This window comes from Apis laboriosa, unplaced genomic scaffold (assembly GCF_014066325.1).
Source record: "Apis laboriosa isolate Shangri-la unplaced genomic scaffold, ASM1406632v1 scaffold204_cov149, whole genome shotgun sequence".
NCBI classification, from domain to species: Eukaryota; Metazoa; Arthropoda; class Insecta; order Hymenoptera; family Apidae; genus Apis; species Apis laboriosa.
The window spans coordinates 48,996-69,512 of NW_025222299.1; the positions used below are offsets into that span (position 1 = coordinate 48,996).

At 42.9% G+C, this 20,517-nt stretch overlaps 1 protein-coding gene across 4 annotated transcripts in view; it reads right to left on the bottom strand.

Annotated features, from left to right (window-relative positions):
* Positions 1–20,517, bottom strand: part of LOC122712654 — an 80,331-nt gene that overhangs the window by 10,204 nt on the left and 49,610 nt on the right. The gene's annotated exons all lie outside the window — the stretch shown is intronic.

Here is a 20,517-nt window from a genome sequence, read left to right on the forward strand (position 1 = left end):
TTTTTTTTTTTTTTTTTTTTACCCAAGAGTCCCGTTGGCAGAATTCGACAGACTCGTTCTATAATTTTTCTAGACAATTATCAGCTGTTTCGTTCCCTTCCTGGTGAGATAAATTAAAAAAAATTTTAATAGAATTAAGAAGGGGAAGAGGAGATACGCAACATTCCACCCGTGGAAGACAATTCAATGCGACAGATGATTCTATTTTCCTCCTAGAAAAAGAGAGAGAAATTTTCCACGGAGAAATCTACGAAACAGCTGAAGGTTGAACGCATCATAAACGTGACACTGGGAGCACGTGCACACGCGAGCGGCCAATCTCCTCCGGACAAAACCGAGAGAGAGAGAGAGAGAGAGAGAGAGAGGCGAGAGGTGAAAAACCTTCTACTGCGGAGAAAGGAGAGAATCGATTATCAACGTTTCGAACCTCCGCCAATCCGAGAGTTGAACGACCGTTAGAAATCACCACGCTCCATCAAAAATTCAACTTCAACTTCCTCGAAATCCAAAAAAAATCCCTCTTAAAAAGATCCATTTATCAATCTCGCGTCAACAAAAAAATTATTACATTTCGCTGCAATAGAGAAGAGAAAGAAAAAGAAAAATCTCTCTCTCTCTCGATCTCAGTCGCGAGGAACGAAGTGGACAACGAGGAAAGAGCTCTGTTGCGCGACGTAGGCCGAAAGGACCGGCGCGGATAGGAGCGGGCTTGATGTACCGTTACGAGGCAGAATGGCGGGTTGTTAGTGTGGCAGTGTGTTAGCCGGGCAGGATCACGTAGGTAGGTAGGTAGGTAGGTTGCCGGGTAGCCTCTCCCCGGGCGGAGGTGTAGGTGTATAAACGTGAGCGCGTACACGACGAGGTGAGCCGCGACGAGGAAGAGAGGTGCCGCCGCCGTTGCACCTCTCGACGTCTACCGCGATCCTCCTTCCTTGGCTAGGACGAGCAGCTGTGCTCGTAGGTAGCCGGGGGGGAACCTGTCCCTACAAATCTTTATAACCGCTACCGCCGTCACCCGCCCCCTCCTCCTCCTCCTCCAACGAGGCGACCGGTGTCCGCAATATATCAGAGGCGAGGAGAGAGGGAGGGGGGAGGCCTCCTCTTCCTAGGTCCTACCGCTACGTTACGATATTACAACCGATCCGGGGAGGATAGTGGTTCCGGCCTCGTCACACGGAGTTTCGTCTTCTCTCCTTCTCCCCCTCCTCCTTTCCAGCTTCGTCGATTTATAATACCCGCGCGGTTCCTGTCCCCTTCTCGTCTGGGAAAGAGTTAACCTTTTGCCGAGATCGAATTTCTGCCGCCACGGAATTGGGACGATTATGCGCGACAACGATGCGCGATGCAATAGTTTCCGCTTGTTTCTCTTCTTTTAGAAGGGGGAGTGTTATTTTTGGAATTTTAAGTTTTTATGGATAATTTGATTGGTGAATTTTTAATAATAATGATAATTATTATTGTTATTACGGGTACGAGATTTTGCTTGGAATTTGTATTATATTAAGGATGATTTAATTTTAAGGGGAAGAATAAGGGATCTGGGATAGAGAGAGAGTTTTCTATTCGATCATCGTGATGGTGGTAGATAAATTTGGGGCCGAGTAACAGCAGGCTGCGAGTGGTGCGATAAAGTGGGTCAGGCGTGTTCCAACGCGCGGTGGAATGTCAAAAATCAGCATTTGCAATTCGAGCGCGACCGTTACTTCTCCTCTCCGATTCATTAAATTACGCGCAATCCTCTCTACACGAGCGCTCACCTCCCCGCCTGGTTGCACGATCCTCGCGAGACTTCCGCGTCCGCGGAGGAAGGAGACGAACACCCGACCCGTGTCCTCCTTTTCTCGAAAATCAATCCCACGCAATCCAAGTTTTGGTTAAAAAGTTGACTAGTTCGAAGGGATAAGATTTTTCCCAAATTATCTTACTCCATTCTACGGAGAAGAATAAAATTATTAGTTTACTTTTGTTCGAAGCGAGGCGTAGCATGGCCAAACTTGTACACGACAGTTACTGGGCTCAACCGAGTGTAAAATTGTTATTACTCGATAAATTGCAGCGGCGACACCGAGTTGCGCGCGGTGAATAACCGGCTTCGTGAACTCCGCGACAGCCTTAACATCGTTCCAACCCGTTACCTTCGACGGAACCACTTTCACCCTTCCAACCGCCCCCTTTAACCGCCTCTTTGACCGGATCGAGACAAATTTCTACGTAATTTTTAAACAAAATTTCCAAGATATAAAAAACAAACGAATAAAGAGTGAGGAAGAAAAAGATAAATTGGAAAGAACTCTCGTTTCTTTCGAAATGCGTTAAAAAAAAAAAGAATTAACGGAANTCGAAATGCGTTAAAAAAAAAAAAGAATTAACGGAAAATTAAAAACTACACACACATATATATATATATATAAATTCCAAAGAGATCACGCGATGGGAAAGGAGCGTGAGCACTCTGTTGCAAACGGTCTTGCAAGGGTCAAAAGGCTAAAACCCGCGCGCGTGTACCATAAACACGAATCGGCCAATCGGCTGCTTTATCCTTGCCGCTTCCTCGATACGCGACAGATACGGGGAATGAGAATAAACGAGTCGCGAAAGTGACACCGTGACTGGCATCGCGCGGCGGTGTATATTCGGCCGGCTTTCTGCCCGGCCAAAGTTAAAAGACAATTAATCTGAATAACTCAGCCTAGACCCGACTCGGTTGTCCCACATTTCGCTACGCAACGACGACGAAACGCCTCCGCTCCCGTTCCCAGAATTCGCTTCCAACGTTGGATTAGATTTTAGTTTAACGCGAGCTTCGATTTTTTTCTTTTCACTTTCGAAAATTTCTTTACAAAAATTTTACAAAAGTTTTTCCTCTTCGAAGAATCGAATTGAATTTTGTGAAAATTTTCGTTTCGTCTCTAGACGCGAACGTCTACGCGAACACGATTCCCCAGCGGAAGTGTTTCTTTCTTTCTGTCTCTTCTTCGAAAGAGAGGCTCTTCGTGTTGTCATCGATATATAAATAAGAGATAAATATTTATCGATAGCTCGGTTTTCCTTCTCGCTCCATTGTTTCGCGCCGATTCGATGAGATAAGTGTTAACGGGCTGGGGAGCTGAGGGGGGGAGGGGAACAACGGTTTTAATATCATCGGTTGCGAAACGGTTGGCGTTGATTGACGGCGGATTCTTCATTTCTCTTTAAACACACGGGATCTTATGACGAGATCTTAACGAGAGTTTCATTTAAAGTTCAATAATAAAATTTCATTATTCCTTTCCCTTCCCTTCGTTCTCTGTTTGCTTTTCATTAGGATCCTCATTTACGATGAGGATGAGACAAAATTAGAGAGGAAAAATCTCACGGGTACGCGATCAAAAGGTGATAGGTATATAACTTTCACTTTCTTTGTTTGCGCGGATTAATTGTAATTATTTGATTGTTTCAAAACATTGGAAAGTGTTTGATCAACGAGGATTGGAGAGGGGAGAAATTTCTTTTCTTTCTTTCTTTCTTTCTTTCTTTCCTTCTTTCCTTCTTTCTTTTCTTCTTTTTTTTTTTTTTTTTTTTGAAAATTCTTCTCGAGAGGAATATATCATCGCACGCGCATTTTCTCCGCGAATCAATAATTGCTCGACAAATATCCCGACCACCGTGTTGTCCGTGTATTTTCTCCGCTCTCCGTTGTTTAAACGGCCAACGTTGGGAAAAAAAAGCCGCCAACTTTCGTTACTCAACTCCGAAGAATATCCGGCCCCTTCGAAATTCGACTAATTCCTAAATCCCTCGATCGAGCATGCAAGCATGCTTTTTAAAAACTTTCCAACCGATTCTAGATACAATTTTTCCAAGATCAGTTTCAAATCATCCCATTTGAAATTAGAGAAGGAGAGATGTTGTGAGCAGGAGGAAAAACTTTTTGAAGAAAATTGGTCGAAATCGAGCCGAAAATCGCGGTGGATGTCGAAGCGGCCAGGCTAATTTTAGAGGCATGTTTCAGGATCGATTCGACCGGCCAATTTATTCCTTTCACGCAGCCGGCCAACGCGGAGAAAACAATAGTGAACGTGCGCGCGCGCTATCGTAAATAGCGACGCGTGATTTGCATAAGCCGGCTTGTTCACGATTCACGAACATCCAGCCCGAGAGGTTTGCCACTTGTGCTGCCCCGATTCCGGCATGGTTCCGTCCCCTTTAATCTTTCTACCTCCCCCACGTTCACTCTACTCGTATCGCGTTGAAATCGTCGGTTAAAAAGTATCGATCAAGAATCGATCGATCCTTTTATTTCCATTTTCTTTTGTTCGCGTTTACGAGCCCAATTACAATCTCTAATCCCTCCATTACCAACATCCAACGCTAACAACCTCGATAAATTAATTAACGAAATACCAATTGACCCAAATATCAGAGCTCCGAGTGCGGCGAGCAAAAACGACTACCCATGCTTGCGAGAAAGCCACATATTGTCGCGTGTTATTTAATCGCACAATTGAAAAGAAAAAAAAAATTCTGCGAAGCATTTCTTTTAAAAAAGAGAGAGAAAAGTAATGGAAAAATAAATAAATAAATATATATATATATATATAAAAAGAAGAGTCAGATCGGCCTCCTCGTTTTAGAGACTTAGCCAACGATGAAAGGCCGCCTCTGTAATTCCGTCGCCGTTTTCATGGCGATCCAGCGTCGGCTGTGTCATCATTGCATAATAACGTTTCAGACGGAGAGACACGGTTCGACACCGTGGATGGAACGTCATAAAATAATAGCTCAGCCTTTTACGAGTTTCCACCGATCCTCTCTATCTCTCTCTCTCCCTCCACTCCCTCCCTCTCTCTCGCTCCGTCACCACAAGTGGTTTCTTGGAAAACCGGTGGTATTCGACGATTACGATCGATCGTTCCTCGATCACGATACCTCGGGAATAATGGATGAGGAGACGACAGATTTGCATTAATTTAATTGTCGAGTGAATTAACGCGTCGCCTTCGATCCGCCGATTTTTTCCAAGGGCGGTGTGGCGGAGGGAGGAGGAGATAAAGACGGGTGGTTGTGATCGTATGATGCGCTCGTTTTCGGCCGCGGTTGAATACAAATTTTGAAATTTTCCCCAATAGCGTATCCTCTCCACCCGTTGATAATACGTATTATCAGGGATACGTGAGCCAGTATACGCATCCTGGCCAAATGTGTCATTTCACTTTCTTCCCAGGTTCAATTTGATAAGGATTAATAAGCGGATGCGTAGACGCGTATCGGAATCTTAAGTATCTTTTTTTCTTTCTTTCTTTCTTTTTTTTTTTTTTTTTTTTTAGATCGAGATTATGCGCGGTTATACGTTCATTTTCCCAGCGGGATCTCGAGCGAGATTTTTGAACGTTTTAGAAATTCGAAGAATTTGTGAAATTTTGAAATTGTGTAAAGAAGGAAAAGATATTCAACGGAGGAGGGGGAGAACAATTCTTTTCCTTTTCGAGATCCTTTGTTGAGCTCCGTTGTTAATTACCGTTAATACGCGTAATAAATAAAAAAAAATTGTCACGCGATATTCGTCCGAACATTCGAGTTTCGAACCGCGTAATTCGATACCCGTTTCCAAAAACACAATCCAACAGAATTCCAACTATTTCCAGTAAAAGGAACCGTTCTGAACGAACCCACGAATTCCAATTGTATAAATAAAACAAATAAATGAAAGAGAGAGAGAGAGAGAGAGAAAGAGAGAGAGAGAAATGGAAAAAGGAGACAGATAAAAAATTCACATAAGGTTGGACATTTTTATACGGTCTTAAAATCTAAGATCGTCTAAGGGGTGAACAAAAAAAGGAAAAAAAAAAAAAAAAGAAAAAAGAAAAAGAAATGAAGACACGGTTGTAAAACGCGGCTAGTCGATCGCTAGCACAGTGTTTCCCAACCTGTGACCCCCTCCAACGAGGGGTCACAAAGTTTCAAACAGGATATCTATATACAATTACTTACTCAAAATAAGATTGTTTCGACCGCAGAAAATTGCATATCTATACGCGAAAATGCAATAAATTTGCATCGCACGAATATCCCCCATCTAAAGTATCGAATAAAAGTTCTATCCGACTAACATTCTCCTCTTACACCATGAATAAACTATTACGTTTAACAACATTCGACCAATATCCAATATTATTCTTACTCTCTTCTAACATCTCCTGCACGCACACGCATACGCGTATACATATTCCATAAAAAAAAAAAAAAAAAATAAAATATTACATTTACCTCGTCCTATTAAAAAAAAAAAAAAAAAAAACCACCACTTACTTATTCCAGCCTGCTATAAAATAAGGTCACGTCTCAAAAAAACGTTGCGAAACACTGGGCCAACAGGACGCGTATAAATGGTGGTCGTAAAAGGAAAAAAAGGAGAGGGGAGAAAGAGAGAGAGAGAGAGAGAAACAAGAAAGAGAGAAAGCCACCCCGCGAGAAGTCGCGCGATAAACTCGATAAACTCGGGGACAGATCGAATCTAGCGCTGCCTGTTTCAACGCACGACGCACGAACACACACACACACACCACACAAGCACACACGGTTGGCGAACGAGGTTGGCCAACGTAAAAAGCCGTAACCGAGATAAAGGCCGCGAACACGAGAATCCGCGGCGCGTGGGCGGCGGAATCGATCGGACTAGTCCGCTTGGCTAGTCGGCTCGCACGCCTCGTGGACCGGAGCCAAAATGCTGGGCCGAGGTTCTTGTTCCCGGCCAAACGGCCGACCTAAACAACGCTTAGTGTCAATACCGTGGCCGACGACGAGGCCCACACATGACGATTTCGCGCGGGAACAGGAGGGAGGAGGAGGAGGGGAGAGAGAGAGAGAGAGAGAGAGAGGAGGAGGAAGGGGTGCGTGCGCGTTTCGCTGCAATTCTTTCTCGACAATGGCCAACTCTGAGGAATCTCCGAGGGGGTGAAATTTGTTTCTTGCTTTTGTGTGCATTGTGTTCGAAGGATTGTAGGGAGAGGATGGATATTTGGAAATTTGGATTGCGAATTCTAAAAATTTCTAGAAACTAGAGTAGAAACTGATGTACGAGGAATGAAGATTCCATAAAATTTTCTAGAACGATAAAATCCAGAAATCCAGGTTTTAAAAACCGTGGACCGGAAAAAAAAGGAAGTCGAAGATTTCTTCGCTTCTCGTTAAGAATTGTCCCGGAACAAGGGACGGGGTAGTACTGCATCGTCCTCGTCGTCTATTCTGTACACGGAGTTCTTATTGTTCGGCCAAGGAACGAGAGAAGAGGAATCGAGCCTGGGTTAAATTTAAACAACCCTCTCTCTCTCTCTCTCTCTTCCTCTCTCTCTTCCTCTCTCTCGTTTTGCGGGGAGAAAAAAAAAAAGAGAAAGAAATGAAGAGGTAAGCCAATTTCCAATCTTTCCCGGGGGCCACCTAAATGACCGGCCCTTCAGATCAATCTCAGAGGAGGAAAGGAAAATCCTCTCCTGACATCATCAAAAGATCCTCCTCCTCTCCCTCCTTTCCTCCCTCCCGAGGGACACTTGACAAATCTGCCTCAGGAGAGGAGAATTACGAAACCCAGCCAAGGCCCGGGCCCTATTATTGCGATATACGCTTACTAGGGACATTTAGTCCAAACCGCGCCTGCTGATTTTTTTTCCTCCCCCCTCCGCCACAGGTCTCCGCCTCCGCTCGACTCTTTCTCTCGCTAACGCGATATGCTAAAGTGAAAAAAAAAGAGAGAGAGAGAGAGAGAGAGAGAGAGAGAGAGAGAAGCGGGGAGAAAAATGAGGGGAAAAAAGGTGGAAAAGAAATGGGGAGAGGGACCGGCGCGGCGATGCATTCTCCGACGAACGCTCAACGACGCCTCACAATGGCGTCTGAGATAGTCTGATGAGGTTATTTGTTACATTGTTCGGGCATAATGGGGAGGGCCTTGCAATGGATCGTCCCGATCCCCTCCCCTCTTTCCACCGCCTCCAACAGAGGCGCCCCCTCCCTCCCCTCCTCCCCTCCCCTTCCCAAGCGGCCTGCTATAAGCTTTTGATGATGCCCTCCTGGGCCCTCGATCCTCGCGCTCTCTCCGTCCGCTGTCAGCCTTGTCCAGAGAGAGAAAGAGAGAGAGAGAGAGAGGGGATTTTTTGGCACGGGACGAGCGAGGCAAATCCGATCTTCACCTCGGGATATAAATCGTCCGGGAGAAAGTCGCCAACGGAATATCGAGGGGCGAGCTAAAGGGAGGGAGGGGAGAGGCGATCAAAAGAAGCATTTTTGTCGGATCGCAAATTGATATAACGTGGAGAATTGATCTCAATATCGAATATAATATAATCGAGGATTCGAAGATTCTGAAGGAAAAGATTGATGTTCCAGAAGGAGATAAAAATTGGAAGATTTTTCGTTAAATTTAAAATCCGAATTCGTGGATCGAAAATTGTTTTTTAAACGATTTAAAAATTGTAAAATTCGATACTCGTATTTATCGTATATACAATTTCGTTCGAACAATTTTATTTGAGAATTATTTGAAAATTAAAACCAGAATGGAGAAAGATATAATCTCGCGATTAGGAGAATGAAAATTATTTTCGAGTAATATTTCTAAAAGCGGAGACTCTGAGGAACAAATGGTCGGAGGAAAGAAGACGTCAGGAAAGGGGAGGGAAGGAAACGTGATTTTCGAAAATATGGAATTACCTGGTAGATCCACCACGGGATATTTCAGAGAGAGATTCGAGAGACTCTTTCGATTCTACGATCTAACTGCGCTTACATCACCATCAGGCATTCTTGTTTCTTGATCCACTCGAACCCCTGCGTCGTTTACGATCGCTCCTCGCCAAGATCCCAGATGCGAACTTGTTGAAGTTCCACCGTTGAACAACGAGATATGCGTCGAGGCGAGCGCAAACTAATATCCCCGCGGGGACTATTTATCGAAGAAGAGAGAGAGAGAGAGAGAGAGAGAGAGGGGGGGAGGAGAGAATTTTTTCGTGTCATCGAAGAAAATCACCAGTTCCTTCGCCTAGGAATTTTTGCCTCCTTTATTAATTTTCTAGGGATATAGCAATTTCCTCCCTTCGAATTCTTCGACAAATTTATCTTCGAATTCCTGAACACGCGGAATTGAAATGTTAAACTTCTTTATAAGTTTCTCGGCGAAGTTGTCGACCTCTCTCTCGTGAATTTCGTACCTAACGAACGAACGTGGTACGCTTTTCGATATTCTTCTTCCATAAAGAAAACACGTTTTTCCACGTGAGAATGATCTTTCGAAATAACCAGGCCAATAATTATATCTCTATTCTACACCTCTATTCAATTCTTTCCAAGCAAAAGAACTGGTTCGTATGAAACGAATGAAACAAAAGATCCCAAATTTCTCAACAATCCAATTATCTTTCTTTCTCAAAAGTACTTTCTACGAAAATACTCTTTAACTTCTCCTCCTTCGAAATCCGTAAAAATTCATCCATCTCTTCCTCCTAAATTCGGCACAATTCAACCACTTTCCTCGACGTAAAAATTCTCGATCCCCCGTCGAAAATTCAACCCGAAAGAAAGAAACGAGCGCGACACTTTCCCCTCGACGAGACCAAGATCCATCGATATTCCGCAAACTCCGTTGGCTCGATCGCCGCACGCGGAGGCAGCGATCGTTGCATTCCTGCACCCGATGAACCCACACTTGTACGCGTCACGCATGCTGATACGGGAAGCACGTCCAGGCGAACAAAGAGGATCGCCCCACGTCGCGTCCGTGAGGAGGAGCGCCAAGGACTCAGCCGCAATTAATTCTTCGTCACTGGCTCTCCTCGCGATAGGTGGACGAACCGAGCCGAGCCGAGCCGGAGCGTGCGACGAGGATGAAGGAGAGGAGGCCGTCCTCGACGCGACAAGGATGGAGGGACGGAACATCCGGACCCCCGGGAGACGGATGAACAGCGGCGTGCATACGACGTCCAACAACTGGTCGAGCATAATTGACTCGATCGTTCCACGCGCTCCAAACACTTTTCCACCGCCACCGATTTTATTCCAACAACCGGAACCGTCTCTCTCTCTCTCTCTCTCTCTCTCTCTCTCTCTCTCTCTCTCTCTCTCTCTCTCCCTTTCTAAGATTATTCTATATTCTATATATAGATTATAGATTAGATGGTACAAAATTGTGGAGGGAGTCGTTTCGTCGGCGACGATTGATATTTGGAAAAATTCGCAATCGGATTCACGATCGTTTGGAAGTGAAGATATTCGTTCTATAAATCGGGGAGAGTGATTTTCCCCCTCCGGAAGAGTAATTTTTTAATGTTGGCGCAAATTCGCAGCGTTTCCACTTTCCACGCGCAAAAGAAAAAGTGGAAAGAAAAGTAATTCTTGAAAGCAATTCGATTATTACCCTCGTGTATTCCTGCATCCTTAGGCTGGGTTTACATTGCTATTTGCGAGCAATTCGCAACAGCTCGTAAACTATATTCGCCAGCATTGTGGACATTTCTGCGAATAGCGAACAGTGCGCAACGAATTGGCCGGTAAATAATATTCGTGAACTGTTCGCCGGTGAATACGCGCTTTTAAACGCGCACCGAGAACGAAGGAAACACCGAGAACTGTTTGCAAACAGTAGAAGTATCGTGTCCACGTTAAAACTCGAAAATGCTCGTAAATAATTTTAACCAGTGCAAACGCGTAATCTTTTTCTTTTTTGATTCGTCGAGAAAGGTTTGCCGTGTCGGTGAACAATATTTCTGATGAAATCTCACGTAAGAATTCGGTTTAGCTATGTATACAATCAATACATCACGAATGTTATATTATAACTACTTTAAATGAGATCAGAGAAGATGGATTAAAATCGAAATATCGCGATCTTATGCAGAAGCATGGAAGAAGCTTAAACCACGATTCTTCGAGAAACGAAGTTTAAGAGGAAAAGGAAGAATCGTTGATGGAAATTTGAAATTATTTTTTGGAATTATTAAGCAGATTATTATCATCTATTTTTATTAAACTTGGATTATGCAGTTTCAATTTAATATTTTCCACTGGATGAAATAACATTAGATATATTTCATGTATTTCAAAATCATTATCTCTTATCTTAGATAGTTCCATTCGGCTAATAGAAAAGTGAACATTGAACTATTTATTTCTGGGTCGTGTGTCGTCATATTTATATATTTTCAACGTAGAATATAGAATCGTCTTATCATCGTCTAGACGATTCTACTTGATCAAACATACCGCGCGTTATCTTTTTAAATAACGAGACAACTCATTATTTTCTATCTACTATCGAAACAAATTCTTGTTAAATAATTTAACAAAGCGGTCAAATTCTTAATTACAAATTCTATTCGATCATGGAATTGTCTGAAACGAAAATCCAAAATCCAAAATTCAACTCAATCTCTAAAATTACAATTTTAACGCGAGAAACGAACGAAGCTTCGAGAAATAATTATAAAAAAAAAAATTGCAAAAATTCGCGATAAAATTCAATCTTCAACCCCCATTACTATAAAATTATTCTAAGATCCATTACCGGGGAATTATCACAGAGAACGAGTCGGCGGAACGAGTCATTACACGATTACCACGAATTTTATGTTTCCAACCCACACACACCTACCCTCCTCCCCCCATCGTGTACACACGCACTCGAGGGAGCAGAAAGAGTGGAGCTTCGAGAGAAAGAGAAAGAGAGAGAGAGAGAGAGAGAGAGAGAGAGAGAGAGAGTCATTGTCGTTTGACTGGAGGTTCGCGTAATCACCACCTCCCATGTAAACGGTCTGGCAATGGTAATAGCTCGTTTAGAGCACTTGCATGCAGTTAATTTCGCCCTCCCAGGGAGAACGAGTGTCTGGAGACGAGATCGAGACGCTTCTACGCGAGAAGGACACCACCGACGTTCCATTTCGGAAGCCGATCCCAATCCAGACGTTAAACTCCCTAGGGATCTAGTGAATTTACCAGACCGATCTCTAAATCGATGCTTCTACGAGCATCGGAATTAATAATTAATAATAAGATTTAGATTGGACGAATTTTATCTTTGATTGTTCTTGTAATACCCTTTGAAGTTTCTTTTTTTTTTTCTTTTTCTTTTCCTTCTCGAGAAAGAGAGTTCGAACGCTATATTTCTCGTTGGAGACAGTGAAGAAACCGGTCTGAGCCAAGATTAAACTAGGAATCCTTGCACAGCGTTCGGCCAAAGAAACATTCAACCCCGAGGAACCCGTTTCGTTCCATCCTTATCACGCACTCCAAATCTCACCCCCATCCGAAACATTTCAATTACGAGCCCTCCTTCTCCGTTTCTCGCGTCTGAAACGTTCGTTCCAGATCCTTTCCAGATCGATCCTACTCGAAGCCTGCCGACAAATTTTCCTTCCGTGTTCGAGGAATATCACGAAAGAAAATAAGAAGGGGAGGGGAGGAAGCGGTTTCGATCGAGGCACGTACGCTTCCATTTCGTGTCCGTCGTTGGAAACACGAGTTGATCGAGAACGTGACCGATTCGAGAACTCTGGGCGGAAGTGGGTCGCCAAGGGCACGGAACATTCGCGCGATTCCAACCTTCCTTTTATCATTCTCGTCTCCCTCCCCCCTCCCCCCTCGATGGTCGAAGGAGGATTATTTTCACGTTTCCGCTTCGTTCACGACCCGCATCCGCGACACGGTTGGCCAACGGCTACTTTAACCATTGCAGCCAACTGTGTCCCTCTCTCTCTCTCTCTTCTTTCTTTTCCCCGATCCGTTCGACAGTGGAGACGATTTTTAGCTTCTCTGGTTTGAGAATTCTTTGGATTTATTACTTTGACGGTGGAAAATAATAATGGAGCGGGGATGGACGTTGATCGAGAATTTGGAAAATTCTGAGGATTAAAAATATGTATTTTAATTTCACGAATAATTAATCGCGAGCAGGTTAAAGATTAAATGAAAAGGGATTAATTTAAATTCGGAAGCAGGCCAATATAGAGCGTGGGGCTACAGCGGCGCCAAAATAAATTCTCAAATACCATCATCAACTTTATCGAACTTGCACGAGACGTGATTCGAGAACCGGCAACAAAAGTCGAATAATAAAGCCTGGCTATTTTTAACCCTCGTTCATTCGGGGACCCGGTGAATTTCAATTTTGTGAAAATCTCGGCATTTCCAATGTGAAAACGTAACAGTAACCGAAGCTGAAAATTGGAGGATCTTGTTGTAAATCATTGAATATCTTCAAAAATTACAGAAATACATTCCTTCGTGAATAGAGAGGCAACAATTTTTTCTTTTTCTTTGCTTGCAGACTAACAGAGATTCGACAGAGTCCAAGAAACTCGAAGGTGCGAAGGAAGATTTCTCGAGGCCGGATGGGAACGAATTCTGCTTTCGGCCAGCACGAAATTAGGCAAGAAATTGGACGATAAATCAAGCGATGCACCGCGTACGCGAACAGATTAGCCGTCGACAAATGGAGCAACGTGAAATAAAGCTGGGCCAGACGTGAGGGATGGTCTCTGTGTCATCGTGGCCTACGATGATCAATTTCTCTCGAATCGTCTATTTTTTATTCGTATGCAATTAATTAAGAAAAATTATAAACAATTCGAGAAACGTGTAAACCCTAACTATAGTCTGTACTATATCTCAAAAAAAAAAAAAAAAAAAAAGAAATAAATATTTTTCATCCCAAGAGAATCAAAATATTTCTCTTCGATAACCATTTTTAATTACATCCTAATCCTATAATTAGTTTTCATTACATTCTTAAAAATCTATTTATCCACCCTACTTAATATCGTTGCGAGAAATTCATTTAACTTTCCGTTTATACATTTCGTATTCCACGCGATCGTGTTCGAATATTTATTTCTACGCGAAGTGAAACGGTCTCGACAGATGAAAAGCTCGATTTTTTGGGCCAGATCCTCAGGGTCGCGATATTTCACGTTACAACGATTATTTGTAACGTGAAATATCGTATAGTACAGGTCGGTTGTTTCGCCGGGCGATTTTTTATTTCTTTACGGCGAAGCCCCCAAGAAATCGACCCTCTTTTCCTTCCCTCCTCGAAGAACTCGGCTCGTTTCGAACGCTGCTCGTCCACGGTCCAGCCACGCCAATATCTTCGATATTCTATTCTATTTCTGAAGACCGAACAACGCAGACACTTTAAAATAACAATGCCGGCCACTCCACTCCTGTATAAAAGAAAATTTTTCACCGTGCACCAAGTATCTTTGAAAACAAAGAGAATAAGAAAAAAAAAAAAAAAAAACTTATTATCGTTCACTTTTTACTTTTTTTTCTTTTCTCTTTTTCCAATCCAATCGAAGCTTTTGAGGAAAGATTTTTAGGTAGAATGTTAATCGAATTCGATTCTCTACTTCTCACTTTCGTTCTTTATATAGAAATAGACGAAACAGAGATTCGTTCAAGATTTTATCGATGTCTGAAGAGAAAGGCACGAGTCGAGAAATATCGAAAAACTGAAGCATCGCGTTGAAAGAGCACGATATCTGTAAACGAAATCGAACACACTTTCGATTGAAATAACTTGACAAAAGAACACATCGAAAGAAGCACGTATAAAACGTAACGATATTTTCTAATATGCTTCGAGAAAAATAAATCTTCTTCTGAAAAAGGAAACGAAATAACGAGTAAATTCCGTGGAAAGAAAGGGTGGAGGATTAATGAAAATGGGGGAGGAGGGGGAAATTTGCGAATTCCGCGAAGTGATCGGTGACGCATAGATAATTTTACTCTGGCTGAGGAACGGCGAATGGATCGGGCGAAGGAGCGCGCGTTGGTTCGCCGACCGGCAACCACTGTTAAGTGCCATCAATAACAGTTCATTCGTCTTTGTCCTGATATCAAGTTGACCGCTCCTTTGACACGTTTGTTAAACTGGTTACCGTCTACCCGCTAATTATCCGTACGCGTACAATTGCACCGCCACGTTTATTGTTCCTTTCGATGGAGGCCGGCCCCGCCATTTGCATAAGCAAATCTCGCGTTACGAAATAACGCTCGACGACTCGCAACGGTCGATCGACCCGAAAACGTCGTAACGTCGATCCGAGATCACGCGACGGTCGTGAAAGAAAGGGGTGGGAGGGGGTGGTTTCCACTCGATTTTGGCGCAAATGGCGCGCCAACTCAATGGAATAGGATCGAATAGGGGTGGGGGAGAAATGTTACGGCGGAATGATGATGATCTTTCGTGAAAGATTCTTTGAGGGGAGGAAGGAAAGGGGGAGAATATTTCAGAAACGTGGATGATGGAGTTATAATATTGTAAAACTATGAGTGAATTATAGAGAAAGAATATATATTTTTTTTTTAAGATTATTTTAGATATTTGAAGATCATCTGTTGAGGAGCCGGGGGATAAGAATTTGACTCGATATTTCTATGATGATTATTACGAATAGGTACTATTATAAACTCGAAGAGGGGAGAAATAATCTTAAAAGCAATTTTTACGAGATCTAATTATCCACTTTTTCGAAACTTTCCGCCGTACAATATTTTCTAACGAGAAAACTTGAGAGACAGGTATATAGAGAGCTCTTACTTAGACGGAGAGAACAATTTTCTCGCACGAGGAAGTGTTAATTATTCCTAGCTTTTTGAAATTGTCGATTAAAAAAGGAGGTCTTCTTGTACATCGTATAAATCGTTCTCGAACAACTCGCGCAAGAATTGTCGAAAGGGAGGGGGAAAAAAGAGTCCAGACAGAATTTTCCCGTAACTTTCATCGTAAAATATACTTCGCATGACCCTTCTGCCCTCGAGCTCGAAGAATAGCGGTAAATTAACCCAACTTCTTCGCCGGGAGAACCTTTTCAACCTCCTCGACAAACAAGATCCACTTCCCCTAAATCTTCCCTTAAGAAACAGTTTTTCCGAAAAAGGAGAGAGAGAAAGAGAGAGAGAGAGAGAGTAATCAATTACTCTCAACGTACTCAACAACTATCTACGAAATTTTTTTAAAAATCGAAAAGAAAACGATTCTCTTCGTCACTTCTCAGATTACAATATATATTTTTTAAAAATAATCTCATCGTTTTCATCGAGCCCAAACTGTCCCTCCCCTCCAAAAATTCAAAATAAATCCACGACAAGCTTGCCTCGTAAAACCCTTCACCCCCTTTCGTCCTTGAGGCTATACCTCTATTAAAAGGAAACCACCCCTACGAAAAGTATCCTAAAAATCAAGCCGCTCCTCCCCTCGAGAAAAACAGCTTTTCCCTCCCTCTCTCTCTCTCTCTTCCCTATTCCCTCGAGGTCCTCCTCGTCTCATTTTTCTTTCTTCTTTCCCCACCCTCCTTTTTTCTTTTCTTCTCTCTCCGTGGAACAAACAGTGTGTACAGAGGACGAAAACGAGGAGAATCAAAGAAAGGGGAGAGAGAGAGAGAGAGAGAGAGAGAGACAGAGAAGACTTTCCAACAATAGAAACGAAGTCCACATGGCCCACGGAGGAGAGAGAGCAGACGGGTCGCAAGGTTTAAGCGCGATGCATCCCGCGTCTCCGGATATATATCCTGTCCGTGGCCAGTCGGTCCGTGCAAATATTGGACGGACGTGGAATTTCGGGTATATTTTAAGAGATTCATCTGGCGGGGCCGCGGAACGTTCCGAGAAGCAATTCCGATCTTTACGATGCTTATTCTCTCGACCGAGAACAAGGAGGAGGAGGAAGAAGAGGAGGAGGAGGAGGAGGAGACGACGAAAAAACAATCCTTATCCTTGCGCGGGTGTCGTCTCTCTCGAGCGAGGAAATTTTCCATTTCCAATAATCGAGTATCGCCTTTTAATAATCCCTCTCTTCGATCCTTGAAAGTCTGCTCTTCGAGGAAATTCAGAGACGGAGGTATTCAACGACGATACTGAATTTCATAACGTGGAATAATTGTTTCGGGAAACAATGCCTCGTAGGTGAGTAAAGGAAAGTAAAGTGCAAGAAGCGAAAGAAAAATTAGGAGGGGCGAAGGAATCTACGGTTCCGCCACTTTTTCCCCTCAAGGTCGGAAATCGGCGCGAGCCGCGCTCTCTCTCGTCCCCACCCCCGGCCAGAGAGACGACCTTTGCTTTCCTCCTCTCCTCTTTCCTCCTTTCCCTTTGTTCCTTGCTCCTCCTCTCTCGCCTCCTCTTTTCACTTCTCATCCTTCCTTCCTTTTTTTCTCTCCCCCTCCTTTCTTTCTCTCTCCCTCTTTCTCTTCTCCATCTGGGAGGGAAGAAGGGGGCGCTTGAACGTTGCGTGTTTGAATGTCAATGACGGAGGAGGAGGAGGAGGAGGAGGAGGGGGAGGATCGTTGGTGTTTATCGGCGAGAAGATTCGGCAGCCTTGGTAGGCGCTAAAATTCTCACTTTCGGTCTCGTTGAGGTCGGCCCGTCTGCCCGGCCCCAAATTCCGGACACTGATTCACCAAATTGGGACTCGGGCCGAGGATCCATCGGCTGCGTGGATGTGGGCTAACCGCGGCTTATTCGCCTGACCACGTCACCCACCCTTCTCTCCTTCCCTTAGTCATCGCGAGCCTTGTGAACAAGTGAATTTCTATGTCTATCTGTTTCTTACATTTTTCTTTTCCCGTGTATCTATCGTTATCGGCCAGAAATATCTATTTTTCATATTAATTGCGATACACGTTTTATACGTTTTCACGTGTTTTGAATTGTATTTGTGGAAAATTTTGCAAATTCGTTGAACAGAAATTGGAACGAGTGCGATATGTATATATATATATATATATATATATGATGTTTCAGGAGAGAATTTAAATATTTCATATAAATGTAAATGTAGGAAACGAGTCGTTCTCTTTCCTCCTTTAATCATCGAGACAAAATTTCGTGTGTATACTTTTATATCTCGTGTATTTGACAAGACGCGAATTAAAGTAATTATTAAAAAAAAAAAATTATTAATCTCGACTTTCTCTTCCTCGAATTCGGCCATTAAGAAGTAAGCAAGGATACGTATTCTTCTTCTCGAATTTTAGAAAAAACGTGTGTGGACGTTGAATGATTCGCCCGGTTTGCTCAACTATTCAGCAACCTAGGCGATAAACAGCCACTTTGGGATAGGTCAACCGACTTGGCTTTCTCGACTTCTTGAAAAAAATTTCATTCGAACTTTGCACCGCAGTCGAAAATAAACCTGTCCACCTGTATGAACGCGACACGGTTCAAAAAGTCTTGGAAGAATAATCAGAATTACAAATAACAACAAGTCGTTCGTTTATTCTTTGAAAAAAGGCGAATTATCGATCTTATTCCGTACAATTGTTCCAATTCTCTTTAATCCAAACTACGCTTCGATTTTTCATTTCCAATTTTTTAACCTTAAATCCAAGTTATATAAAACAGATATACATCCCTTACGTTCATTTTTATGATTCAGAACGATCCAAAATTAATTATTAAACTCCTTCGTAAACGATTACGCGAATCCTTCTTCTTAGTTGAATTTATTCCACGTTTCGGAGATTCTTTTTCCCATAAAGCCGGTCTTTCCTCCAACAATCGAACCAACACGTTTGAATTCCAAGAGAATTTAAACGTCTTCCCTGTTTTCCTCTCTCTTTTCTCTTCACAATATTTTTCTTTTCCTTTCCTCTTCTTTTTTTTTCCTTTAAACAAAGGTTACCAAAGAGCCGACTGAGATTGTCGTCGTCGACAGGGGGCAAAGGGGGTCGAAACGTATAAATAGAAGGCATTGAGTCAAGAGTGGCTGTCGAAAATACGCAACTGGCAGCAATTGGTTCCGGTTACCGATAACTTCGCCATTAGCCTTGGCTTCGAGATTGGAGAGCCTGTACCTGGTGCAACAGATTTTCGACAGATTTTTGGAGGTGAGCAGCGACACGAGCGACCCTCTCTCTCATCTATTTCCTCAATTCTTGCAAATGTTTGGATCTTCGAAATATGGAAAATCAATCGAATCATTCGATTAATCGTCTATATACTTTCTTCTAAAAATGTTTAAAAGCGAGTTATTTAAAAGCGTCAACGACCTCCTCCTCCAGGATCGATAAAACCGGGGATCGAATCCCCTTCTCCTCGCGAATCTTTTATCCATTTAAGGAGCCATAAATTACCGCCAACTTCCCGAAACAAATCGGTCTCAACCGGCGGGATTCCATCTAACCGCGAATAACTATATTCCAGAGGAGAAGGATCCGCCGATAAAACCGAAAGTGGCGTGACGTGGGCCTCAGCCTCCTCCCTCCTCCCTCCATCCTCTCCCCCCCCCCCCAAGTTTCGTTCGTTTATGCCCCGGCCAAGGTTGTGCTCCCGCGCCCGATCATGCGCCCGAAACCCATCGTCGTATATATGCAAAAGCAAATGCAAGGTCGTCTATGCGCGGAGATGGCCCACCTTGTACCTCTCCCTCTCTCTCTCTCTCTCTTTCTCATTCTCTCTTTCTCTCTCTCTCTCTCTAGAGGAGCGAACATCGAGGAACGACCAACGCGTGGCGTTAACTGGAACTGGAAGGGAAATTGGCGTGGGCCGGAGAGGAAAAACGGATGGGATTCGTCAAAATTCCCCATCGATTCGACGACAATTTGTCGAAGGCGAAAGGCGCGCAACGATGATAACCTAACCTGTACGCGTTTGAACGTGTAGCGGCGCATACGGTATCGGCCCAGAGAGAGCTTTTGGAATTGCCAATAAGAAGTTCCCAGAAGAGGAAGAAGAAGAAGAAGAAGAAGAAGAAGTTGGGGAGGAGAGAAAGGTGGGGAGATTTGTTTCGTGTGCGAATACGTTCAATCGAGCGTCGAAAATTTTGGATTCCAAGTTAATGGAATAGTTAATTCGAGCGATTATTTATACAAAATGTTCGAACAATGCTCGTTTTATGATTGGTTTTGCATATAATCTAGGCTATTTGGGGATAATTATTATTGAAGTAAATTATTCTTAATTTAAATTTTGCCCATCGTTAGGTGATTGATAGATTAGATACTAATAATAATATCTTTAATTCTCATCGACGAAAAGCTTTCCTTTCTTAAATGGAAAATGATAAATGCACAAGTTGGAAAATTATTTTGTATCAAAAAAAACTGTAAATCTGCCTCTTCTCTCATAATTACTTATATAAATATATATTTTTGATAAGATAAATCAAACGTAATATTTTATTTCTTATATTCAAGAATAATCACAGCGATTCTTTCAGCGAGCACGCAGGTTGAGGAACACTGGTGTAAAAGAAAAAAAATGAGAGAGAGAGAAAGAGAGAGAGAAAAAAACCAACAAAAGCAGAAGAATAAAAAAATTCCTCTGGCAAAGTTTCCACTCATGCCAGTTTCGTTCCCGCCGCGTTTCAAGTCGGGAAATAAATTTTGATTTACACTCGCGTATTTCCGGAACAACGACCGACTAAAAGAAAGTCGCTTTTCCCTTTTCTCTCTCTCCTCTCCTTCCTTTCCTCTTTCCCTTTTCTTTCTTTCACTTTGCACTCGAGCACGAGTTGTTTCCAATGGATCTCCTCGAGGATTAATGGTTTAAACAAAAAAAAAA